The sequence below is a fragment of the Nothoprocta perdicaria genome, unplaced genomic scaffold (assembly GCF_003342845.1).
Source record: "Nothoprocta perdicaria isolate Ctin4 unplaced genomic scaffold, notPer1 scaffold_62, whole genome shotgun sequence".
Classification (NCBI taxonomy): Eukaryota; Metazoa; Chordata; class Aves; order Tinamiformes; family Tinamidae; genus Nothoprocta; species Nothoprocta perdicaria.
Genome location: NW_020455888.1, coordinates 602,215 through 630,033, shown reverse-complemented (window position 1 = coordinate 630,033; position 27,819 = coordinate 602,215).

Here is a 27,819-nt window from a genome sequence, read left to right as displayed (position 1 = left end):
TACAGGAAATAAGGCAGATAAATTATCTAAAATTAGAATTTTTAGAAAAAAATCAGGGAGTGATACAAAAAGCACCATTACATTACAAAATGAATCCATAGTGCACCTGTATATTCAATGTTGAACCCTACGGACTCTTTCAGCCCCTGTATCACAAGAAGGTTTTGAAGGATTCAAAGAAAGGAAGCAGAAATAAAGGAATGAAATCTGCATTAGAAAATAATTCATCAAAGTTCTTCAAAGCAGAAAAGAGACACCAGGATGTGTGTGATACCAAACAGAAGAAAAGTACTGTCACCAGTGGGGCCCACGTGAAATGAAATTGAGCTCATTCCCTCATTCCTAGGTGGAAAAATAAGTGTTTACCCAGGAGGTCTTGGCAGCAAAGGGAAAGGCTGTCAAAATGCTGCCCTGCGCCTTCAGCTTCCTCATGGGGTTGGAGGCAGGCTATTGGTGCAGCCTGGGACTACTTGTATTAAATGTGCCTACACATTCAACAGACCCAGGTTTTTCCTTTTCTTTCCATTCTTCTCAGCACCTTTCACCAGCACAAAGTCCACTTGAAAGGCAATAATAATAATAATAATAATAATAATCAGAGAAAGGAAAGATCCTTTTCTACAAATGAATGGTGTGGCTAAATACATACTCCCACGATATGTCATGAGCCGTAGCTCTCACAAGCCACGTAGGTCATTCTTGTGCGTGACAGAAGGCAGCGGTAATGCCAAGTGCCCCTTACCTGTCCTCCCACATGGGCACATTATTTTTCTCCCCGCTGAAAACGTTAGACTAAAACTTGGCTAGAAGACAAAGCAATCGTACACAGACTGGTAACGATGGCATCACCAGGTGTCCTTTAGCTTTGGGTTATTACCATCACCGCAAAATTCATTAGCATGTCAAAACACCACAGCCCAAAATGCATACAGACTGGCATAAAGAATTAGGGCATGAAAGACAGCTTATGTGGAGAGTCAAAGGCAACGAAAAAAAAGAGGATATTGTGCTTGAGGCAATTCTCATTCATCAGAGTCTTGTCAGTATATTTAGAGAGTACAGAATAAATATGTCTAACCGCATTTTGCTTAACTGCACTAAAAAAAAAGGTTATGAGGCTGTCCTCCATCTTTTTCTATACACCAGCCAGAGAAACAGATGTGTATAGACCTCTTCTAGCTGCATCATCATCAGCTTTATAATACACAGTGTTCTACCACATATTATAAAAGGAAAGGTAAACAATCAGCTTTCTGGCCCTCCAAACTGAAGAATATATAATCTCAGGTTATGTAAATTACTGTAGCCCCCCTGAAGTCATCAGAGAAATGTTGATTTAAAGAGTTAAGGTCTCCAGACTGAAGTCACACATAAACACACTATAATCTGCCAAGTTCCTGCAAGCTGGCTCAGTGTTTGTACAGGCTATTTCTGAGGCTGTTCTTCTACCATAGATACTTGAGATGATAATTTACTAGATGACAGTCCTTCTGAGTCACTAGTCTTYTTAGGCTTATTTCAGGGCAAAGCTGTACTCACCTGCTCTAAATGATGTTTTTCAAGCCTAGATTTATTCACAATAATTCTTCTATGAGGAAAGGTAAGAATAATGAAGTTGGCTGTCCTACTTAAATCACAAATTGGAAAAATATCATTTGTCTGTTTGAAGGTTTGTTTGTCTGCCCACAGTACGTAGTTCTCTTTGTGCCCCACACACTTGAACGTCGTTCCTGAGTGTAGCTAAATGGCTGCTTTCTTTTCCCCCTATATTCACTGCAGCCTTATCTCCCACTTGAGATGGAGGTTAGGGTATGTCTTGCTTTAAAACTGCATGAGTTCCTCCCAATTCAKGCTACTCTGGTTGGCAGCATTGCTGAATTTATCTGTACAAGGCAAAATGAAGTGAGAGATTGTCTTACTTGCATTAATGTTCAGTGGAACTGGAGGAGAACGGTATAAAAAAYTGATGTTAGCTAACTAGCAGGTGCTAGATATGAGTAATGAAAGAAATGTGGGCGGCAAACTTTGCCCRCTCACTTTGTGCAATGCTTGTATCTCTGCAAAGAAAGGCTCCTTTGTGCAASCATAAGCCTTGCATTCATTTCCTGCTCTGATCTTATCTGGAGAATCCGAGTGACCCTGATATGCCATTAAATTTGGGTCTCTACCCACTGAATTACTCSTTCCTTTCTTGTTCATTTCTTTCTTGGCCTTACTGGTCATCACAGTTTCCTTCTCCATTGACAGTKCAACACTGTGCAATATGCGTGGGCTCATTTTGTGTGTACGTCATAATAAAGAGCAAATGTGATCTAGCAATAACAATTATGACAACACTTACCATAAAGTGATCACACATGTAGTCATACATACCTTACTGTGAGCCTGCAGTACCTTTAAAGGGTCAATATTTCCTTTTGAAGGCTAGAAATCTGTGTATTCTTAGTTACCTTTTGTCACACAAGAAAAATGTGATAGCATTATTATATATTTGCACTGTTATGCCTAGGACTTTTCCTGAATAGGAAATAGTTTGTCTTTCTTAAAAAGTAGATTAAATGAAATGAACTTTTAAGGCAACTTAATCTACATTGTCACAAAATGTGGTGTATTCCAAAAGTAAAAATGGGTGCAAGAGGGATTAGATAGCTTTAAAGAGATGATCTCTAGTAGAAACTGAGGAACCTTATGGTTCAAATACAGTTTCTGCACAAGGCAAAATGAAGTGAGAGGAACTAAGGAACTCCCACATCATCAGTGGCTTAAAATTGGGAATATCTACTAGAAAAATGACTACAAACTTGGCCTACTCGCTTGTCTTTATACATCTACTTAGACTAGATTCCTGGGTTAAACGTACATTGGCCTGAGACAGGATTTTATTCTATTTATGAGGAGGAAATAAACAATCTCATCTTGACCCAATCTCTTCCTAGCAATGTGAAGCAATGCCCTCCTTCACTTGCACTTCATCTTCGCTGGAAAMCGTTTTATAGAACTGAAAATCAGGGTTGTAAAACTGTGTCAATAAGGATTTGCATATAGATCTTTTTGAGTGTTTCAGGATGGAAAGTTGGCATCTATATCTACCTACAGGGAATTTCTGTGAAGCACACACACGGTGAGACAGCTGATAAATAGAAAGACCCTTGGAGAACGGCTTCAGAAGATCATCACTTTTGAGGCCTGAGAGAAGGAGAGCAACTCGGTGAGAAGTCTCTGGATGCCTTGGATGGGGATTTTATTTTACGTGGTTTCAAATGATTCTGTCCTTGTAGAGTTTCTGAGGAGACAGTAGTATAGATTTGGTAATCCTGCATGTTTCCCTACAAGAAGAGTTCATGAGACTATAAATATACTTGCTCTTCCCACTGACAGTGAGAAGACTCATTGTACAGAACTGTTCTCAGCATTTCACGGGAATGTTGAAACTCTCCAAATGTTGAAACTCCAAAAGCAGGATGCCAGTTAATTAAGTGTAAAAAATAATCTATGGATATAATATTTTCTGTATTTACTTATGCATGTGTTATGGGTCAGTTCCATAATAGGGTTGTCTCTTTGGAAKCTATAGGATCAGTTCCTACCAATGCTTTTCCAGAACTAGTTAATGGCTCTAAATCGGCTTTCTGCTGCTCAAGTTCATGATGTTTTGCTGCAAACATATCTTCAATGGTCTGTGGAGGAACACACTGGCCACTGTGGTCAAATTGAAGAGCTCTGGAGAGCTCAATTTGGAGCTTGAAATCTCCAAAGGTTTTCAGGCAAGGATTTTGATATGGTTGAAAGATGACCCATGATCTAAGAGAAAGAGAAATGGAGCAAGGTATAAAGCATGATAGTGGGGACTGTACTGTCAGAGAAGAATGATACTTGTAGAGATTACGATACCTTTCAATCAACCAAACTGTCTGGAAGGCAGAAAGGAGTTAAATAGTCTTATGTGGAAAAAGATTTATTTAAACTGTTGAGGGGAACAGCTAGATGGGGAACATAATGCATACTKTTTTTCTGTTCAAACCTTTTTCACAGTTTTTTTTCAGTGCTTGTGAATAGGGGAAAAAAGAAATCCTGTGTCACTGCCATTTCATATCTGTCAGAGATCTGGAGTGAGAAATCCTTAGCAGGGTCCTGATCTTATTAGATTCAATGAAGTAATGGAGTTGGTGGCAGCTGGTGTATGGTGATTTGGTGTCTGAGTAGAGCCAGCTTCTACCCTGAGAGTGGTGCAAACTGGCCAAAGGGAAGCAGGCCCAGGCAGAGAAGAGAACAGATAATGGCAGAGGATACCCTTGAACTCAGAAGAACATCACGTAAGTGAAATAGCCCATGTTATTCTATGCTATTCTAATCGAGCACGCTTTAATACTAGGCACATTAGTATAAAAATTTTCTTGCTGGCACACAAAATACTTAGACACCTTCCAATATGTTTTTTTAATATCCATACTTCTCTTGGCAGAAGGAGTTTCRATAGCTTTGTTGAATCATCCTTATGGTTGAAAAACAAAACTTAAATATATATCTATGTATATATGAAGCATATATATATGAAGCATAGCTTCTGTCGTATGAGGAAAGACTAAGTGAGGTTGGCCTGTTTAGCCCGGAGAAGAGAAGATTCAGAGGGGATCTGATTAATATTTATAGATACCTGAAGGGTGAATGCAGGGAGGAAGGGGTCAAGCTCTTCTCAGTGGTGGTCAGTGACAGGACAAGGGACAATGGGTGTAAGTTGAAAAACAGGCAGTTCCATCTCCATGTGAGGAAGAACTTCTTCCCTGTGAGGGTGACAGAGCCCTGGAAGAGGCTGCCCAGGGAGGCTGTGGAGTCTCCTTCTCTGGAGATCTTCCAAAGCCGCCTGGCTGCCACCCTGTGCCCCGTGCTCTGGGTGTCCCTGCTGGAGCAGGGGGTTGGACTGGATGATCTCTAGAGGTCCCTTCCAACCTCAACCATTCTGTGATTCTGTGATATGAAGTGTATGAAGTATATAAAGCTAGCATTTCCTGCCTGGCTACAAGAATAAATCAGTATTGGTTTATTCAGATGATATTTATTTAAAAGCAGAAGAATTATGTAGTGTCTTAGTTTTATTTTTGGTCTACACAATCTCTCTATTCTTCAGCAGATATCCATCTTATAGAACTACTAAGAACCTGAGGTGTTGAGGCAATGAGAGAAAAGCTGTACTCTGTGCCAGTGTGCTGTGGATTTCTTAGGAATGGTAAGACAGTAAATGCCATGAACAGTGTTTATAGTTCTAAYAAATTACTGTGGTTATGGAAAAAAAAATAAGGTAAGTGGAAGAGTAATATAAATAAAAAATCCATCACCTTTGTTTGGTTGCAAATTTACTTTTTATTGACTAATAGACACATTCCATAAATTAGTTTGAAGTGTTTAATAAGAACAGAACTGTGATTATTTCATATCAGTGCAACTAATTCAGTGTTTTCTTCCTCAAAGGAAAGATAAGGCAGCAATGAGAAAGGTTAGCAAACACGTTCTCATACACTTGGATCCTTGTGCGATCCTAAGAGTCACATACACAGTGACTCAAAGATGTGAAGAGAGACACTAAGCAGGAGAAGTCAGTGGTGCAAAAAAGAAATACCCAAGTTTGTCCTTTTTACTGATAGAGTGTAGTTTACCAGATGACACTTACAATTTACTTCTGCAATAGATTTCCCCATCAAGCAGGATTATGTTTCTTAACTATTTGGGTAATAAGGCAAGAGGGAATTGGTACAGAACTTTTCTGGATCAGGGGAATATGAATAAAGTCATTCAAATAATTAAGGTCTGATGTTTTCTGATTGATATTAGATATCGGGCATACCAGAAATGATCATTCAAATCCTTTGCATTTCATGAACTACAGCACTTGGACAGGATTTTCTGAAGCATTTCAGGTGCTGAATTGCTCCTGTCCCTCTAGTTAGCTTCTCCCAGTGCTTCATCATTCTTTTATTTTTTTTTCTTTTTTTTCCCTTTTTTTTTTCTTAAAAATGTGCATCTTGTTTCTAATTTAAGATTTTTTGAGCCAGTTGTTCACTCTTATTCTTTCTCCGTTGGATTAAAGATCTCTCCATTAGAGAAAAATTCACCCGAATTAACGTCTRAAAACATGAGCAAGTTATCTCTTTAGTAAATTAAGTAGAAAGAGGTCTGACTGAGATGTGGATTTTCTTTGGGTAACTAATTATCTGTGTATCTCTTTCCAAATCCTATCCAATTTTTGAAYGTTTTTGAGGTAGGAATCTAGAGTAGAACTCAAAATCTTGGCATCAATTTCATCAGTGCCCTACACATTTCTCTGCTTATTCATTTTATTGCTTTTGTGTCCAGCCACATTTACCTTAGCTACAATATCATGTTGGGAGCTACTTTAAATTAGTACCTAATTCACAGAATCACAGAACGTTGGAGGTTGAAAGGGGCTTCTGGAGACAGCTGCACAAAGCTAGGCCAACTACAGCAGGTTTCTCAGGGCTGAACCCAGGCAGATTTTGAATATCTCCAAGGACTGGGACTCCAAAGCCGCTGTGAGCAACCTGGTCCAGTGTTTGACCACCCCCAGCATAAACAGGATTTTTATTATACTAAAATGGGGTTCCCTATGTTCTCATTTTCTCATTTTACATGAGAGAGAATGTACTTGTTCTCAGATGAACACATTTTTCCTGATGAATTAGTCTTTCAAATATATTGTAAATTTCATTAGGAGCTGAGTTTCTCTAAAATTCCTCTGTGTTCCTGTGCTGAAGGAATCTGTGTTGACACTGAATAGATGGCAGCAATATGATAGACTATATTTAAACTAGGAGGATTAGGCTAAATAGAAAGAACTGATAGACATAGTCTCAAAGCTCAGTGTWATGCCACATTTGAACTAGTAAAATTTAGAGCTTTGCATTGTTCTTTATTTTTTTCTAGCTTATTCCCAKATTCTTCCCTTAGGATTAGTCATTGACTTGACTGTCTACTTTGTCTAATTTAGATAAATGAACTGATACAATTCCATATACTTTGTTTACATAATGTGTGTAGAAATACAYGAATAACAACATATGTTTCTATGTACTTATTTTAATATTCATTTACTTCCTTCATGTTACTTTATTAGTCCTTATTTTCTTAAGGAGATTTAAATTGATGTTTGCATTTTAGCAAGTAAGGGTAAAAATGACTTGTCAGGCTACATCTATTTTTTAGACCATGCTTTACAGGAAAAAAAAAWGGGTCATTACTTTGAGAAACAGGAATAAAATAAACACCTATGCTGAACACTCTCATAGAATAATCATGAGAGTATTTTGAAGCACATACCTTTTATACTATATAGCTTGAAAGTGCTTCTATTAATGTTGGAATAAGAAAACTTCAAAGAACCTCATAGTTTCCACTGGCAGAAATGAACAACTGTTGGCATCATCATCAGAAGACACAAACATCAAAGTAGCTAGTCACCTTCAAAAGCAAGGAACGAGTCAGATGCTCCTGATATACCTGTTTTGTGAAATGAGAGAAGAGCTAAGTTTCCACAGCTGTCAATACCTCTAATCTCTCAGAAGCACTAACATGCTGAATGAACTTGCTAATACTACAGCTCACAGGCTTGCATTTTTCAGGCAAATAGCTGAGAGCCAAGTGCTGATAGCCTTCTCTTAACAGAGTTGCATGTGTTGATATTTCTGTGTAGATGGTAGCTGATGTACRTTGCTGCAGTCCCACATATCCCTCTGCCAGCGGGGCTGCATTTAGCTTGTTTGTAGAATTTTCTATTCAAGGTGATAGCTTACTGTGTAGGGTGGTAAGCAATGAATGTCACATAGTGGTTTTGCTCTGGATTTACAGAAATGAAGTCAGAGCAGAGTTAGACCTCATGCATGACCTTTATAATCCTTGTTAAAGTACGTTTCTATTGGGATGTTATTCTTTAACATTTCAAGAAAGATCATGCGTGTTAAGACATCAGCTTCTACAAGATCCCAGAAATTGTCTGTATTAGGAAATTTAATAAATTCATAAAGTTGTCTTGAGCACTGCCTAATTCATACTATTTAGCTGTTAGTGCAATCCTTGGTCCTTTTGTTTGTCTGCTATCAAATTCCTGCACTTCTCCGTGATATTTCAGGTGAACCATGGCATGGTTCTGTCAGGCAAGGTGGTTGAACTTCGCATGGACAGGCTTTGCCTAATCCAACCTTTGATAACAGTTCATGGTGGAGCTATGATTATAAGATGAAAAAAAAGATGGGATATTTGAGATTGCCTGTCTGATTTTTGTCTAATGTGCACTTGCTGCTGGAGGAGGAGAAGGACTGGAGGGAAGTGGTTTTCTGCCGCATTGCAACAAGATATTATTGCTCTCGATGAACCTGACAGGAAAGGAGAAGAACTGTTTTGCTGAAGGATCATGTTGGCAAAAATTAACTACCRGAAATTAAAGAACAGTTTTTAACTGTTTTTTACAGAGTAATCTGACTTTGGAATAGCTTTCTATTAAAAGAGTAATGAGGGGAAAACAATGAATAAAACTAAACTTATGAAAGAGTCATAGTGTCCTGATTCCCTATGACAACAAGCACCTGGACAAAATGACACAGGAGCTCCCTTGTAAGTCTTTGTTCTCTAGATATATAGTGAACCTGTACTGTCATGTCATGATCCCTGCAAGTTTCCTATCCGCAGCTTCTAGTTTCCGTGACCTTTGCAGAATCATGGAATCACAGAATCACAGAATGGTTAGGTTAGATGGGACCTCAAGAGCTCTAGTCCAAACCCCCTGCTCAAGCAAGGCCACTTAAAGCACATGAACCTTGATGTTCTTCCAAGGCTGCTGGAAGAAGTTGTTTTGTGCTGTTCTGCTCCGCAAGAGCTTGCAGAGTCACATTGTGCCTTCTTTCAGGGAAGGCTTATAGTTTTCTTTTCAGTTATTAAGTCCATAATAGGCAAAGTTATTCATAACTTAAAATTATTGTATTTGTTCAGAAAGCTTGAATAGTAAGGTTTTTGGAGCAAGGTTTGAATCTGGCTTATTTCCTATATTAATAAAGGGACGACATGCCACAAAAAGAGCAGAACCACTTTGGAAAGCTGCAGGTTTAATATGACGTCAAGTTCGGAGAGCTGCCAGTTTCAAKACCGCCTTCAAGAAATAGGTATATGGCTGGCCTGGACTATATATAAGGCCTCTCTGATGCACAGGAACAGGTTCAGCAGATGCAGTCAGTAGCTGAAAAGTTAGTGTCTGACAGAGTGGCCTTGTTTGACTTTGTTCATCAGGGTAAAAGTGCCAGTGGCAGGGACAACGAAGTATTTTGTGCCTCATTTAGGAATCAGGCAATAATCCTATGGCTTTGGATACTTAAGGATAATTGACTTGTCCTATGACATTGAATGCTTGTATGGAAAAGTTTTCCTTCAGGAATACAGCAGCAGAAAATGGAAAGAACTGCAAGAGTACCTACATTGAGCAAAGCTACTAAGATTGAATTTACTGAGCAGAGCTCAAAAATCAGAAGGATTAGTGTTCTGGGAAACCTAAAATAGTCTTAATAAGTTTAAGTTAGTATCATTTTGAATCCATGCAAGCTTCAGGCACTATGTCAATAAGGCATTCCTAAGAAAGTTTTCTATCTTTGCACCTTTATACATGCAGTAACAACTTATCTTGATGTTTCTAGGCCKTCTTGTATAGAACCTGAGAGCTTGGAAGAGTATATACATGTTGGTTGGGAGAACAGGACCATGTCAGTCTTCCGTGTGCATTGGATCAAGGAAGGCTTCTGTAAAGTGTGAGAAGCTTCCTTGGAGGCTGCTGAAGCCTCTCCCCACCCAGGACTCATTGCCCTCATACACTTGTCTAGATACTTATGAGAAAACGGGATTTTGTAAATTACTGGGACTGCTTTGCCAGATTTCTTTCCCAGCATTTTCAATTCCAGCAGCTGAAAGCTAGATTTCTATGTCTTACTTAAAGGTTGAATCTACATTGCTGATGCTCCAGAAGACAGTCTCAAAGCAGTTTGGAAGGTTTGGAAATTTTCCAAATTCTGCCATCCTTTCAATTCCAGCTGTTCCTGCAAAACTCTGTTGGAGTGCAGCAAAGATGTGTCATATGAGTGACTGCATTCATTCCTGAGCTGATGAGGTTGGTGCATCCCAGATTGCTTCACAGTAAATTGCAGTATACTCCAGGATCAAAATGGCAGTTCATAGGTTGGACTTTGTAGCCCAGCAGGTGCCTTGCAATTTCTAAATAAAGTTGGGGGACCTTTTTCCTCAGGAAAACGTTGCATTTAAGCTTAACGGAGACAGTAATTTGCCATACATAATATGCAGGTTGTGAACCTGCAGTCTGCTTTGGGCAGATCTCCCTATTCACACATTCATTTGCAAGCCTGTACTCTTAGAAATGGGGGAAAACTTTGTTGAATCAATTGTAGTCAATTGGTTATTTTTCATAGGTCTCAGCATGCACTTAAACAGTAAATATTATTGAGTGAGCACTAGCAGCTGGTGAAACTACATGGGGGAATTTATTCCCTAAATGGAAGGAAAACATACAAAACAAATGTGATTTTTTTCTAACACAGAAATCTTTCAAAAGCAAAAAACATTCTACTGAAAACTTTCATTTTGTGAATGGAATCCAGCTGGAATGAGACCTCCTTGAAATTAATTTCTTGGCAAGACAAAATAAGTTTTCCTTCTTTATGTATTTGCTCAGTGCATATTCTGCTCCTCCAGGGGCTCTCTGCACTGTTTCCAGCTCAAAAGTCCCCCGATTTCCCATGGCAAAAGGATTAATGAGGCTGAAGCCTGGCTCCACCTTTTGATGCATATGTATCAGCCCTGGAAGGAAGGAGAGGGTGGAAGATCAGAGTTTCCCCCCGGCTTTGGAGCACTCTTTAGTGTCCCCTTGGCCAGGGGCATGTGAGCATGGGCGGCCACTCGCCATGGGGCTCCCTTTTTGGGCTTTCCTTATCTATCAAAGCCCAGCATCCAGGGTGCTGAGGCCATGAGGGTGCCCAAGCTCAGAGGAGCCCGTCTGTGGCGACAGCCCCCTGCTCATTCCCTTCCCTTCATCACACGGATGACATGGATTTTGGAGAGCTGGTGGGGACAGCGACAAGTTGATCTCCAAAGAGTCCAGATGAGCCAGAAAAGACTGTATTTTATTTGTTTTAATTTGTGCTTTTGAGCTATTTGTGTGATGTCTTAATTGCTCCAAGGACCAGCCTTACAGCCTGTATTACAAATGATGGGCAAGGTAAGACATTTTCTTTTCCTAAGCCAAATTTCTTAAAAAGGGGGAAAAAGTGTTAAAAAAAAACAGGAGAAGGGGAGGGAACTAGTGCCGTGGGTGCACGTGGTGCTAGAAGTCGGCAGAGGCTGCGGGAAGATGGAGGCAGCCGGGCCACAGGCAGGTGCACAAAGAGCCGGCGGCTCCACGTGAAGGCGGCCGCCCCGGCCTGTCCGCCCCGGCCTGTCCGCTCTGGCGCCGCACAGAACCGCCCCGGCCTGTCCGCTCCGGCACCGCACAGAACTGCCCACCCCCCGAGGAGCCCTGGCGAGCGGGTGGCCATGGAAACCCCTCGGCATGGAAACCCCTCGGCATGGCCGGCCCCTCGGCAGGGCTACCCAGCCTGAAAGGAGATCCCCATCCCGCTGCTGCTGGAAGGCCGCCGGTTGCTGGGGTTACTGGAGCGCCAGCAGCGGGAGCAGGAGAGGCGCAGGGAAGGCCCGGGGCTGGATTCCCAACCCTGCACGTGCTGTCCCAAACTGCAGCRGGTTAATCACTGGCGGGTACCCGGCCATGGCCGCCGTGCTGCAGGGATCGCTGCCCTGGCCTCGGCGAAATCCTCCTATTTCGTCTGCTTAAAGAGCCTTTTGTTGAAGTGCCCTGGAATAGCTGGGCCCTGGCGAGGTGGAACTAATTGGCCTTCATCTCCTCAGTCGTATGCAAAGCAGCTTGGAAATGAGGAGGATTTCAGGGGTGCTGATGTTCAGAGTGCGAAGGAAAGCACGAATCTGGCTTTTAAGGMTGGGGGTTCAATGCAAAGCCCCCGTGATAAAACCTTAGATGTGAAAACCTCTGCTAGGCAAGGGAGAAACAGAGGACACCTCTATGGTTGGCAAATCATTAAAAGCAGACAAACTGCTATTCTACATTCCTAATAGGGGCTGCTTTATTGCATACTTTTATGTTGTGACTCTTAGACACCTCAGAGAAAACTGCACTAGTTTTCTRGTGTCTTGTCCTAGAAGTCACACCRTGAGAGAGAGCTCATAGCTGGTGCCTGTTCCAAAGAGCCAATAGTTGTCAGTAGGGAAAAGRCAGAAAATAAAATAGAGGTTCAGAGCTTTGCAGTGACATGCCTGAAATGATCCAGTAAATCAGTAATGAATTTCAAGGCTTGTTATGTGGAGGTCTGTACCGCTTCTGTTTCCTTGTAGCTGTTCCAATTCCTTATGGCTGTGGTTCAGATCCTTCACTTGGACACGCTTMGTGGCTGAAGTTACTTGAAGAACTGTAGTTCTAGGACAGAAACATGTGATGGAGCCCTGGGTGCACTGAGTTTAACCTTTAGCATTCAGGAGCAGGATGGCATAGCTGCACCCTTTATGTCAGGACCATTTTTTTGTGGTTTGTTTGTTTGTTTTTGTTCTTTTACTTCCTACAGAGACAATTTCCATGTCTAATTACATGCAGTGTATTCTTATTTTTATGTGTTTCCCATCAGGCAAGCTATAAAGCGTGATTCTACTGACACTGAAATGTAGAAGAGTCTCCCCGCTGAGTTCAGATTTAGAATTACCAAAATAAAAGCCAGTTCACAAAATAGTTAATGTTGCCTCAGTGCATGGATTGTAAAAGGGAAAGGATTCATGTTCACAGGCTAGTCAATTGGCAGCAGCAAAATCAGGATTCACCTGGTCAGACAGCAGCAGAGACCCTGGGGAAGTTTGACCACAATGTGGAGATGTTGCAAAAATATCCCTTGTGCTGCACAGGAAGGCTGCAAAGGGRCACTGAGCAGGGGGCAATTGCTATTACTACAAGGAGTGATTAAAGAAGGGTTTGCACAGCAAAGTCTCAGTGCTGTAAGGGCTGAGCACTGGGTTAGGATGCCACTGACTAGAGAGAAGTTTGGGCTTTAGAAGCTGCAGCTCATTACCTGTTTCATTCACACGTTTGAAGATGATTGCAAGTTACATGTTAATGTATTCGAGTAAATAACATTCACTAAGCATACAATAAAACAATTGCTGATTGCTTATTAATTCTTCAGAAAGAGAACTCAAAYGTCAAAACTGATCAGCATGCTGCTTTTGTTGCTGATTAAAAAGGCTTTTTGAGGAGGAGTTAAATCTGGTAAGCAGGTTTGGAAGTGAAAGGTTCTCTGTGAATTAGAGCATGACAGTTTTCAGGAGTAACAAATCCTTAATTAATGTGAGATGGATGCCAGAGGCAGTTATGTTAAAAATAAACCTGAAAGAAAATGCAGGAGTTCCCCGAAAGGAAGGTTTTCTATTGCCATTTCCTGAGGACGCATCTTATTGCTCCATTTGGCACTCTGCTGGGACTAGCATCACCAAGGCATCACTCTAATTGTCATTTAATGCATAGAGTATTTTATTTTATCCTGAGCACTTTCATGAGTCAGCCATCACCAAACATGGCATTAAAGAGAATTCAAAATCAAAAAAGCAGTAGAAGAAAGAATAGTTATTTGGCAGAAACTGAGGTCCTGGTGCATTTTAATTTTTGTGTAGACTGCATGGGACAGAGACAGAGGCTTCTCTGTATTGATCGGTGACAACTGGGTTCTTATCAAATAACAAGCACAATAGGTGAAGCAAAGGCTCTGTATAAATCTGCACATTTAGCATAGGTAGGGGTATATGAATTTGTATGTGCAATTACTGCAGAACTTAGAAAAAAAAAGACAGAGATGATGTCAGCCTGTTACCTTTGTAAAAATCAAATTTTCTAAGGCATTTGCACCAAATATGATTAAATAAGCAAAGAGTTCTAGCATTTCTGAACGAGCACAATAGTGAGACACACAGAAATTGCCAATAATTGCATATACTTTTTGCCTATAAAAACGGTGTGCAATATTCAGTAAATAATCCACGTACTTTATTTACTTAACTACAATAAAGATTAATTCTGGATTCAGCAAGGAAAAATAATGGTTTTAGCAAAAGAGAAATTCAGGAGTGTGATTATTTAGTGASCTGTTACATTCTATCTTTTAAAATTCAGAATTAAAAATAGCAAGGCGCACCAGTTCATTTTACCTGAGTTCAGCTGCCGTGAAGAGGAATATTATTTCTTTGCTGCATATTTCATTAGGTYTCGCTTCTGTGTCATATTACAACAAGGAGAGTCTTAGCGATGATAACTACGTTTGACAGGTAGTAAGGAGCACATAAAAGCGTTAACAGAACCAGTCCTTATTCATTAATTCATAAGCCTTTCTGAGGTGCTCATTCCCACCATRTCTGAAGCTTTGCAAACTCTAAATTATCCTTCTTCATAACATACCCATGAGAGGTGCTAAAGTAGTTGCTCAGTTTTATAGGTGGCCAGCAGAGCACGGGAAGATGATGTGATCAACCAAAACCTTCAGAAAAGCCAACCGCAGACTCCAGGTCTTTCAGGTGTAGTCATGGGTCTCCAGGCCTCTGCCGATGTTAAGGTTCATGATGGGTGCTATAGGAACCCATGAGCAGTGTGTCACTGGACTTCTTCACAGGTGTCTCCSTATTATTATTTGTTAACTGGTCATGGGATTGCAAATTACCTTTGATGGAGACTGCTAATATCTTGATTGACTATTGATTGACTATTATTGACTATATGTTGACTATTAGTCAATCTGTCTAATGCAGTATTTTTATAGTATATTCTTCTATCCTTTAGTGCTCAGGGACAGTTATTCAAGATATGGAGGAGATGAGCTACCATATTTGGTCCTACAGCCCAGAGTTTGAGGGTGCTCTAGCTCCACAGCTTTGCTTTGAACCGCTGTTTGGGTTCACAGCCCCAGACAGGGATGGGGCAAACTAAACCCAGGAGTGGGGAGCTGTGATGTCACCCCACTGAGGCCTGGGAGCACCAGGAACCCATTTCCCAGTGAATTGTTACAACCACTGGGCAGAAAGGCAAGGCCACCGCTACCTTCATCTGAGAGCCCAGTTTCACATCTCGTCAAATGGCTGATTAGGTAAAGAAGCATCTCTCTATTAAGAGAGCATCTCTCATAAGCATTATTATGTATTGGGAGTCCTGGTTGACAATGAATTAACCATTAGGCAGCCAAAGGGATCCTGGCTGCATCAGGAGGAGTGTTGCCAGGAGAYTGAGGGAGAGGATCCTGCCCTTCTACTGAGCAGCACCTGGAATACTGGGTGCAGTTCTGGGCTCCTGAGTATRAGAGGGATGTGGAGCTTCTAGAGAGGGTCCAGCAGAGGGCAGCAAAGATGATTAAGGGACTGGAGCATCTCTCGTATGAGGAGAGACTGAGTTGGGCCTGTTTAGCCTAGAGAAGAGAAGGTTGAGAAGGGATCTTATCAACATATACAAATACCTGAGGGGAGAATGTAGGGAGGAAGGGATTGAGCTCTTCTCAGTGGTGGCCAGTAACAGGACAAGGGATAATGGCTGCAAATTGAAACCCAGGCAGTTCCATCTCCATGTGAGGAAGAACTTCTTCCCTGTGAGGGTGCCAGCACAGGCTGCCCAGGGAGGYTGTGGAGTCTCCTTCTCTGGAGATCTTCCAAASCCGCCTGGCTGCYACCCTGTGCCCCGTGCTCTGGGTGTCCCTGCTGGAGCAGGAGGTTGGACTAGATGATCTCTACATGAGWTCATCTAGAATCAGTCTAGAGTTGGACCTATCTAGAGGTCCCTTTCAACCTTAACCATTCTGTGATTCATATGTATGTGATATAGTAGGTATTGGGCTTTGTTATGCAATTAGTGATAAGAAGGGCTGAACTGACCCTATTTTTCACCATAAAATGATGCCAGATCTACAGAAAACCTAGGCTGTGCATAAGGGAAGAAGGAAGAGGGGCTGTATGTGAATTTCAATGTATCTGGCTGCAACTACTAACACATTCTGTAGTGATCATGGGATGTACAGATGTCTTCTCTCAGCATGCTGCTCTGGTGTTCATTTTTGGGACACATTTGAGTCATTCTCTTTTACTTGCACAAACACTCACAGAAAGTTAATTTTACTCATGCAAATAAGTAGGGTTTTGCAGACTTAATTCTAAATTTGCATTTAGAAGGATTTGAATGGTCATCTAATTAAGGGGCAGAAATAACAGGCAGACTATGTTGCTAATTGCAATGAAAAATATTTAAATTTTAAAAGTTCAAGATCACTAAGGACGAAGTGAAAATTTTAATCGATGAAACAATTTAGAATAATTATTAAATTTGAGGAAGTTAATATTTATTTGTAAATATTTCATGACATGGAGAGAACTACTTTATTACATTTTGTGTGTGATTTTTTTTTAATTTCTGGTGTAACATGACACACCATGCTAAAAAAAATAGTGATTTTTGTATTTTTCTTAGCTACTAGCAGCATGAGTAGTATTCATTATTTTAATATGCCTCTGATAATGATTTAGTCTTTCAGTAAATTGAAAGACTCTTAGGCTTAGTGTTTCACTTAAGAATTTCATTTTACAGCCTTGGAGAATGCCAGTGATTACCTGACCTTCATTGTAAAAGCAGTGGTACAAATATGTGCCTTAGATTCCCAAAATAGTATAGATTAATTTTCATGAGTTTTGCTGGAATATACTTGCATAAATGACTAAGAAAAGAACTGATCAGGTTCACTATTGAAATGTAATTATTATAAACTGCATACTTGCTAGTAATCAATTACTGATGAAGTTGTAATCAGGAATCTGACAGATGAGGGATTTAATTCCCAAGAAAATGGGTTTCTTCCCTCTCCTTAATATGAACATATGTATGGGAGGGAACATCTGAATATGCCAGATGAATAAATTAAGAAGTCTAGGATTAAATGGAACAGCTGGAAATGTAGCTGGTGATGAYTGAAGGCTAATTAACTGCAATGAGCAATTTTCTTCCAGGTGTTCTAGTAGCCATATAGAAACTAAAGAAAGTGCATGGATTGCATTTTCCTTCAGAAATTTGATATGAACTGCTGTCTTACCTACACTGCAATTAGAAAATGAATGTATGTTCAGGTATAGGTATAAATATTCATATGACTTTGACTGATTTGTAAAAATCTGAATTTCTTCAGATTGGTATTCAGATCAGATTTTTCAGGTAGGATTGTAATCCTTCCTGGCAAGTCAGGGGGCTGACAGAGGGATGAATTTCATCTGACTTTTGTGCCTAAAAGGTAGGTTTTGTGGCTACTCTCAGTGGAAAGCAACAGCGTTATCCTCCTTCTGTAGGTTTCTATCTATTTTCGGTCCTTCTGAAGGTACCTGCTGCACTTTTGATAGAGATGGCTACCTTGTATTTGCCATCTAGGTATGAAATCTGGACAAAACAATAAATGAAAGGTGTGATGATGATTCACCTTCTGTTGGGACCTGTTTTTCTCTATTAGTTATTTGAGGAACCTAAATGACAATTTTAGATCTGGGCAGTTAATCTCAGACAGCTGAGACTAGTTTAGGTGAATCTCACCGTAACCATCTATAAGTAATTCCCCCAGATCAACTATTTGTCCCTTGGGAGGGGATAGGAAAAGGAATATGTAAGGATTTTCAACTGGATTTGTAATATTTACATGATTAATGTAAATTTAGATGAAGACATCTTCATCTATGGAAGAAGATTTTCTTTTTATGGCATAGCTAAAGACTTAAAAATATATATTTTTAATGTAATTGTCAGAGGTATGCTATGCTGTTGTTTATTAATGCAATTTTTAGAAAAGAAGTTCTCGCCTGCCCTACTTGAAGCATTGGATGTGGGATTAAATTTTAATTTTATTATAGTAAAAAATGCAACGTTGACAATAGAAGTCAGAATGTCATTCCTGTAACACTATCAACACTAGGAACACATTTATTCCAATGCCTAGGAGAGATGTCCTGCTAGTTTCAGAAAAATAAATATTTTTAATTAAATATTGCCATGGTAAGGAGAGACGTGCCAGAAATGGTAATAACAACAATTACCTTTAACTGTATTCCTAAGAAATCTAGCTATTCAAAAATTGTTTGATAGATAGTAAGTGTGTGGGTCAAGGCCTGTCATTGCTTCAATGGGAATATGTCTGTGCTTCGTCCTGCATCATTCTTGATCAAAGAGAAACAGTAAGTGTGATACTACTAAAAGTTCATAAATACAGAACATCTTTTTTTTTTTTTTTTTGTGAAAGGCATTAATTTTTGAAAAGTGTGCAAGAACTAAATGATTGCAGTAGGTTAATTTTAAAACTAATTAAGCATTCTGCAGTTAGGGTGTGAACCAGACTTTTGTCTTTTATTTTTACTACGTTTCTAATCAGGAAACAGTGTGATATAAGGTATAAAAGGAAACTATAATACAGAAAGAAGATGGTGGTTTTACAAGTGGGTAAGAAAATGGCAGGATTTCTTTTTTTTCTGATTCTCTGTGTCTTCAGAGTAGAAGACAGCATACAGTAGAAGAAAGCCAAGGGTGGTATCCCAAACGTCTAATTTTGGATATTATTTATATGTATTTGTATATACAAATGAGATACAGGCTCTCACTCATGGTAGAGTTTATTTTGGCAAAACGATGCCAAGTTGTGTGGTGAAAAGTGCCTGACTTACATGGCAGTGCTTGTGAAAAGCCATGGTAGCTCCTAGATGCCTTGCTTTGACTCCAGACCTCCAATAACAAGCATCTTCTCTATGGATTTTGCTTTCTCAAGACTTTGTGGCAGTCGTCATTTGTGACAGAATCAAGGTTAAATTAATGATTGAATGGATGGAGCTAAAAGAGCAGAAATATTGAAACTAGAAAAGCTATAGGTCATATATTTTTAATAAATGTCCCTACTCCTTTGGGCAATGCACAGGGACAACCCTGGCACTGCTATGGTGGCAGGGCTGGGGTAAGTGGGTTGGGTGGGGGTAAGGGTGTCTGTTATAACAACTGGCAGTTCAAAGTATCTTCAGAGCTATCTGCAAAGCCAAGGGYAAAAAAAGCTGTTTGAATAGCAGGAGGAAACATTTTCTTCTGACCGATCACGGAAAGTTTGTTTTGCATTTCTATGCAGGGTTGTTTATTCCCAACTTCAAATGATCCTAAATCCACTAAAATGTGTTTCAGTAAGAGCTTCTAAAACTTACAGTATCTATTTCATACTTCGATGTGTTTTGCTGTATGAAAAAGAGAGAAAATGCTTTATTCTGGGGGGCTGGGAGGAAAGCAAGTGCCCTACCATGAAGCAACCTGTTCTTTTCTRCAGCAAAACAACGAACGTGAGCTCTTTTTCAAGTTGCCATTTGTTCACCAGACGGTGAATTTGTTGCACAAGCAGCAAAGAGATGCAGAAACCCTGGGATGTCTCTGTGATCGGTGACTAGCTGAAATTCAAACCTCACTTCTGCCTAGAACCAGGTGATTTTTGATTCAAAAGAAAATCAACCTGGGGTATCAAACACTGCATTTGGCTGTCTGACAGGTTTTTGGCATGCAACGGTATAAAGTAATACACATGTAAGAACATTAATTTCATTCAGATGCGGTTAATCCCTGCTTTGTCCATGTGGCTGTCTTGAAAATGAAGGCTTTTCCCGTGAAGTCTGTAAAATACCTCAGATTTGTTAATTTGAATGCTATTCCGACTGCCTGCGTGTAGGTTTTGCCATTGCTTTGAGGATACATTTCATGCAGACACAGGGGCTGTCAGGCAAGAAGCAGTTTGTTTAAACTGCACAGGTTTGTGCTCTGTGTTATCCAACGTGGCATTCCTGCCCCTGCCTGGACGGAATGCTTAGTTTGAGMGCCAGGTGGAGACTAAATGGGATCGAGGAGATTTAGGAGTGTTTAATGCATCTATCTACAGCTACTTGCTTGGCAAAGATGATGACGTTCTGTTGCATGCTAATTCTTTTTGCAAAGCCAATAACAGAGCAGTTTTGCTTACAGTAACTGATTTAGAAGTCTAGCAACATAGACTGTTGTTGTGGGGATTGCTTTTTTCCTTTTTTCTTTCTTTTTTTTCCTCCTTAAACTGCTATCACAATAAAACCTAGATTGCTCTGACCTTATTCTCCTGCACAGTTAAGTGCAGGATAGTAAACCTTAAGGGCAAGAGGTGAAGGWTTACTCAGGAGAGCTCCAGCACAGGCAATTCCAGGTGGGAGTTTGATTTGTTGAAGAATAGAGCAAAGCAGAGGAAGATGAGCAGTGGTGAGTACTATTTTCTGCACTCACAAAAAAGAAAACTTCCTTAGTGCAGTAAAAATGTCCTGAGAGAGGACATCAGCTTTTGACATGATGTGGTCTTTTTAACTTAGATTAGTTGAAATGTGATGTTTTCTACTGGGAAGTATTTGGGGAGGAAAGGAGTCCTCCAAAACTGGTCACCTTTAAATCTCTGGAAAGATATTTTTTCCGTTTAAATCTATGGAAATTCTGAACAAGGACCCTCCAAATCCTTCAATAACAGAAATTGCCATTTGCAGCCTTTGCTGGCAGGGACTGAGGCTACTTGTACACAGATATGGTGCTCAGAGATGACAAACCACAGTGCCTCAGAAGTGACAGTAGACACTATTTTTAATTTACTGAAGTCTCAGTTAACTTATACTCTGAAGTTCTACTTAATCCACCTGAATTTTGTTTAATTCTCTTGCTGCTGACAACTAACCTACTTTTCTTTCTCTTCTGCTCCCTCATAAAAGCAGATGGCTTAGTGCACAGATGCTCGTAGACAGCAAAGCTGAATTAGTTTTGTCTGATTAAAAATATTCAAAGAAGAATACCTGACTTGTCAGCTCACTCCTTGGCATTTCAAAGCCAAAGGTGCTCTTTGAAAAAAGAAATTTGGCAAAGAGTTGGTGACTGTCTTGTACTAGGTGTGCATATGGTCTTATATAAGCTCACATCCCATATCCAGCAATTGTAATGATAGTAACTTGATTCCTGTAATGAAGAGCAGATCAGGGCTGGAACAAATTAGGTAACTATGGTCTAAAATGAACTGCCTAGCAAATCAGTTGGTAAGATCTCCAAGGCCAGGGTTATATTTTTTTCCATGTAGAGCATYTAACACAAAGGGAATCTACACCATGACCAAATCTTTCAAAGCTACTGCGATAGAAATGATTATGAAGCATATAGGGGAGGATTCTTTATGTTTTGGAAAGAGGTATCAGCTAGTGGCTTATCCGTATGTATTTTCATTCTCCATTTTGTTCTCTCTTGCTTTTTTTTTTTTTATAAGAAAAAAAAAAGCTTTGCAAATACAGGTTGTGAAACCAGCTCATTGCTGATCACTGAGAAAGAATATTTCTTCTAATATTCCCAAAATTCAAGCTGTTATTTGATGTTGGAAGCTGTTTGTTGCAGCAGTTTGTTTAATTCAATATAGTGATTCATGCCCTATTTCTTAGGATATCTTATAATTTTACTATTCAAACCAATTCAAATACTTTAATCACTTGCCATATGTGGGGGTGGCTTTCTTTTCAATTAATGGTACTAAATATTTGATGTTCAGCTATGGTTTAATAATTAGAAATATTGAGATAACTGCTGAGTTGGCTTTTGCAGCTTTGGGGTTAGGAGAATGGCATTTTTCACTGCTTGCCTGGCTGAAATCACTTGCAGCTAATTGAAGATTTTCTCACTCCATTTAGCTGTTAAACCCTGGCATATGTGCTTCGGATTGGGATTCATAGTCAAACAGATCCTCGGAGGAAATTAGCAGTGAAACAAAGAAAATCTTGAGCGAATGAAGTCACTTGAATGCTCATGTTGGTAATGCTGGAGCTGCCTCCCACTGGATGTGGAGAGGTGAGGAAGAGGAAGGAGCGCTCCAAGCGCCAGGGGTGGTGATCAGTGCTCATTAGCCCTTCCATAACCTTTAGGTTACTCTGCTTGTGCCAAATCACTGAGMGTTTGCTGTTATTAAGTAAGTATTTGTGGAAATACTCCCAAAGTAGCCATTTGACAAAAAAGGCTTATAGTAACCTGAAGTTGATTGGGAGAGCTTTTATTTTATTTTACTTCATTTTGAGAGAGAATTAGATAACGTTGGCATCACTGAAAAGAACTCAAGTAAGAATTATATTGTTTCTGGAAGGAATTCCTTAAACATTCCGTTTCTTAGTTCCCTGGTGTTAGCTCAGACCAGACATGCTATAGAAAGAATTACCCTTGATACATTAGCACAGTTTTCCTACTAACTAGTGTTACTGTTCTCTTTGATCATATTGTAGGTATAATAAAGAAGCTCAATTTAAAAGGATCTCTTATTTTTATGTTCTCTCTAGAGAGCCAAATCTATTCTTCCAAATAATACATGGTTTCTTCTCGTTCCAAGATTGTCATTAAATATCACTTATTAACACTGCTGATGTTTTTATATTTAGGAAATTATCTATGAAAAATTGGAAATTGGAAAGTCTTTGTTATTATTTTGAGCAGTAAAAACACCGCAATATCTTCACATTCAGGTACTGATTCTGGTTATATTTCAAGGAAGGATTTCATCACAGTCCAACAGTTTGGTCCTTTGAGTGTTTATGTGTGTATATAATGGCAGGGCAGAGCCAGAGAGAACTGACAAAAAAAAAATAAGTTAATCTATTGGTACTGGCCTTGTGTAGCTGGCTATCATGCTTCAGTAGGATTAAAGGACTTGCAATTCACCTCTGCTCTTGCTGCCTCTTGTAATGATATTTTTTTCTGTTGGACAGAGATCGTGTCTCACTGTTTCTGACAGGTAACCGTGATTTTTAGTTCTGTGGTGATGTTTTCAGTTCATCAGTTAAATTTGGAGTTGTATCATTTTTTTTAGAATTYGGAACTTGAATATTTTTAGTATTTTTTGTGTCAGTGCAGCAGTTAAAAATGAATTGTAACAGTACAGCAAAGTGCAGGCTGACTTGATGAGTCTGTATTTACTTTATRCCCAGTGCCTAAAGGCAGGGATGACAAAACAGGGATGTGCTGTAAGCAGATAAGGCAGTTGCAGACAAGAAAGCTGCCTGATATTAGCATCCCTATTACTGGGCTCAATTTCACTGGTCTGTACTGTGAATCCCAAATGAAACTGAATGTATTTTCATGCATTTGCTGTCTCAAAAGGAGGATGTATTGCCTTGGGGAAATGCTTGCTTTGGAGAAAAGTCTGTACAACAAACGCTTGCCAGGATATTGAAATATTATCATGGGCATAAATACATCTCAACTATCAACTTCCCACTGAACAAGATTGATCATGCTATTTTATTTGCTCAAATCATGCTTTCTTCTTAAAATGAAATATTTCCTGCTAGCTTAAGCTACTGATATCCTGAGTATACCATCTGTTACAGGGTTCATATATAAAAATTAGTAACTACTTGTATTGTATCAATGAGGTAAGGGTTGGCATCAGAACCATCTAAATAAGATTTAATAAATTTTGCATGTTTTTAAGRTAAGAGTAGGTTCAGGGGTGTAAAAAAATGTCTGGAAACTTCTTATGTCAAAACAACTCCTAAACAATATTGTTTTCCCCAATATAATGTTGTGCTTTGAAAAAAAAATGACTAAAAGGGATTTATTGGCAAGTTTGATACAGTCCCCCACAGAAGCCTGGAGGGGTGAGACTGAGTACCTTAAAGTTTCCTGGGCTCTGAAGTGATTCATGGTGTTCCRTTTAGGAATGAATTTTCATTGTGCTTTTGTTTTCTTGTGATAGATTTTGCAGGTTATTTAGATGAAAGGGGCTCCATCATCTGTAAATTAATGAGACCCCTCTAGTCACGCATGTATTTTATATTTTCATTGCACTTCCTTTACCACTAGATATGAGACAAAAGATCATGTAGATAATACATAGGTAGATACAGAATACAGATATAGGTATCATTTTCAAGTTGCAGAAGACTCCTGAAATTATCCTGCACTGTATAATTTCACAACATACATTCAGATAATTGTTTTACTTATAAAGAAGGATACATGCGTATCTAACAGCACTATCTAACATATCTAGCATGTCAGTATTATGGAGATTTTTACCAATAAAATGTAGAAACTAGGAACCTCAGTGGATAGTAGGAAACAAATGCTTTGGTAGATATGAGTTGTACCCAAAATTTAAATTAATAACTTCAAATCTGCRCTAAGAAGGGAAAACAAATACCAAAAATCCTTGACTTCTGTAGTAAGCAAGACATAAAACTATTACTAGAATCGTTCATCTTAGGGGAATGAGGTAATTYGGGAGCAATTTATGTCAGTAATGTTTATGCAGAAGAGGTAAAGTCAAAGATGTGAGGAAAGAGGTCTTGCTCCAAATCCTGTTTGTTCTTGCCTTGCTTTTATCCAACAGCCTCCTGGGCTGTATTGTTGGCASAGAACAAGTTTGCATGATCAGAATTATTCTGGCATTCCCCAACTTTTTAAAATTCCTTCTTTTCTATATTGTTGTCCTTTTAAATAGGAACTCACATATGCAGAGTGAGTGCATGGTTTCCTTTTTGTTGTCAGTTCACTATTTGGGGAGCTTCTAATTTCCAGGTAACCATCATCATCATCATCCAAGCTTTGCTAAAACCAATATTTGCAGCACAGAGCTCTGCTTCTCAAGTTGTCTCACTAATGGATAATGTGAAGACTCAGGAAACCCAGACTCAGCTGTATGGTCTATAAGCTGGAGTTCCCTATTAGGTATAGATCCTTTCACCTTAGGCATCTCTTGTCTCTTCTGTTTTCCTTTTTCCATTTTGGACATATCTCTGTTCTCTGGCTGTTTGGCGACTGTGCCACCTTCACTCACTTCCTTTTACCCTGCTTCTGTCATTTTTCCTTGTTTTTCTTATCACTCTGTGGTCAAATCCATCTTTTTTCCTCCTCATCAATAACTGTGTCTGTGAGAATACAGGAGATATTAATTCTATTTGCCAGTTTCACTTCTAATCCTTACGGTAAGAAGTATCATTTCAGCTACTGCCCAGGATGCAGTGAAGTGGAGATGCTTCTCGAGGGTAAGTGACACTAATGTGAGAACTCTGCTGCTGTTGCTGCTTGCTGTGGAAGTGTGTCAGAGAGCACTTAACTCTGAGCAGTGCTGGGAAATCTCCACCCCTGTCAGAGCAGAAATGTTGTGGGTTATTATTATTAACCATGTTGTGGGTTGTTATTTTAGGACAGAAAGAGGCATTTTTAGACACCTGACTTACACAACTTTGTAAACTAATCTGCCTTAACCTGGATCCTTAGAGCTATTAATTTGAACCAAGCTGTGTCGTATAGTCATGTTGCCCATTCCCCATGATGCAGTGTAGTCTGCAGAAGACACTGATCACAAGTTTAGCACTTTCAAGCAATTACAGCCTGTATTGAAAACTGTTGAAGCTTAACTAACTGTCTAGATAAATTCAAAAGGAGAAATGAAAAAGTTCCTCTCCCACCTCTGCATTCCCTTCATCCCCAGTGAAATTAGGGATACTTGAATTGACGGGAGATTTGTCACTGACTGCTGCAAGTGCAGAGTATACTCATGGGTACTTATTACTTTCTTCTGCTTTTCACTTGGCTGATAAAATTATATTTTGCAGTAATTCCTGGATAAGGCAATGAAAAGTTTAATTTCTATTTTATTGTGGGAATGTAAACATAGAGAAACACTGAATATTTTTATTTTTGATGTTGCCCTTTTTTTCTGAATTTCAAACACATGGCAAAACTTAACAGGGACTTTTTATTCTCCTGATTGTAAATGTGTTGATATGATTCTCCTACATACAAAGTCTGATGTTATTTCTACTCAGTGCCTTGTGTATAGGAGTCTAACACTGACATGTTTTTTCTATACTATGCATTAAATCGATATGATTAGGAAAGAGCAATCACAAAACTGATTAGTGAAATAAAAATTACGTTCCAGGTTGTGTGTTGGGATCATGTCCTTTGAATTCTCTTGGTTTATCATGGGCAGAAAACACACAATACTCTAATTTATTATACATTGAATATTTATCCTCATGTTTTGCCAAAACTAAAGCTTCATGTCATATTTAAAAACTTGGCATCAGTATCCAAGAAATTAATGGATTTTTTTTTTGTTTGGTTGGATTTTGGTTTTGTGGTTTGTTTATTTTGTTTTTTTTTTTTTCAGTAAATACTTTCAAAAGCAAAAGATCCTTTTAAATTGAGTGGTCACAGTGCCTTGTGCCCATCTGTCTGCACAGATGTGCATATTTAAACCTTCTGAGCTGTTTGACTACAAGCAACTTTCCATCTATGTGCTCAGCTCTGTTACTGACTGCTTGAATTTGTCCTGAAGTGTTAGGAAAAATAATTACCATGGCAGTGCTGACGTCTGAATATCAAGTAGCTGAAAGAAATCATTCATGACCTACTGATGCAGAAACAGAGCTCTGAAGTATTACAAATAACTTTTTAAAAATTTGCTTTTGTGAATGTTTTTGTAATGGAGGAAAAGAACACCAGACAGAGAAGTAAAGTTCACATGACTTTAATAYAAATTTTCTTAGAGATTTTAAGTACACAGTGCAGAGGTAATGTGTCCTGATRAAAGCTATTTTTTTCTTCTTTATGGAAGAAAACAAGGCTGCTTGCACTGTTGGACATCCCCTGGCTACACAGGGGCAATGACCAGCTCAGAAGCAGTTTCTGTGCTGTCCTCTTCATTTGTCCACATGCCCTGGAGGGGTTTCTGGACTGTGAAGGCCGCTGAGTAGATACGCAAGGAAACACGCGTMGCTTTCATGGCACTAAAGGTTTTCCCAGCATTTAGTTTTGTGGGATCCGTGGGGCTCCCCGATGTGGGKGATTGCAGGGCTCACCACCGAGGGACACTTCAGAGTTGAGGATTTCTGGTTCGATTCCCTGTTTTGTCTGATTTGCAGTAGAGAATCAGCCCTTAAGTTCTACTAAATGTAAAGTCTCTTATCACTAGTTTAACAAAATCAATTTAGATTGAGAAGGAGATGCCTYGGAGCTCCTGGGGCTTGGAAAGCATCGTGCAAATGGCTCTGTGGTGGCTGGCTGCTCATGGCGGCTGGCAGCTGAGTTGCTCTCCGATGGCGCTGGGCCTGGGCACACGGTGGAGAGGAGCCCTTTGCTCTAAGGGAAAAAGTGGGGAGGAGAGGGCAGTGCCACAGGGGCCGAGGCCCCGGAGCTGCTGCCTCTCTGGCCCATCCTCATGCTGATCTTTGTGTCCCCCTGCCATGGCCCTCAGGGCCCTCATGTTGGCAGAGGACGGAAGATGGCAGAGGCAGGAGGCAGGCCAGGACTTCCCAGTGCAGCGGGACAACTCTGTTCATTTTAATCTCTTTGAAGACGGGCAGACTAAATGTGTGCCTGTGTGGGGCCTGCGTGGCCGGCCTCTGCGCTGGCAGGGGACAGAGCAGCTTTGCTAGAGGGATCATGGCTCAGCCAGATACCTCAATCCAGGTCCATGTGAAAACAGCACCTTCTCCTGACTTCAGTGGGAAATCCAAGTCAGTGATCGTTAGATAAGACTGTGGACAAACTTGGTACAACGCAAAAGAGCTCCCTCACACATCTTACTGACCGCAGGTATTTCAAAATCCCACATTACTATAGGCTTACGCTGTGTAGTGGGA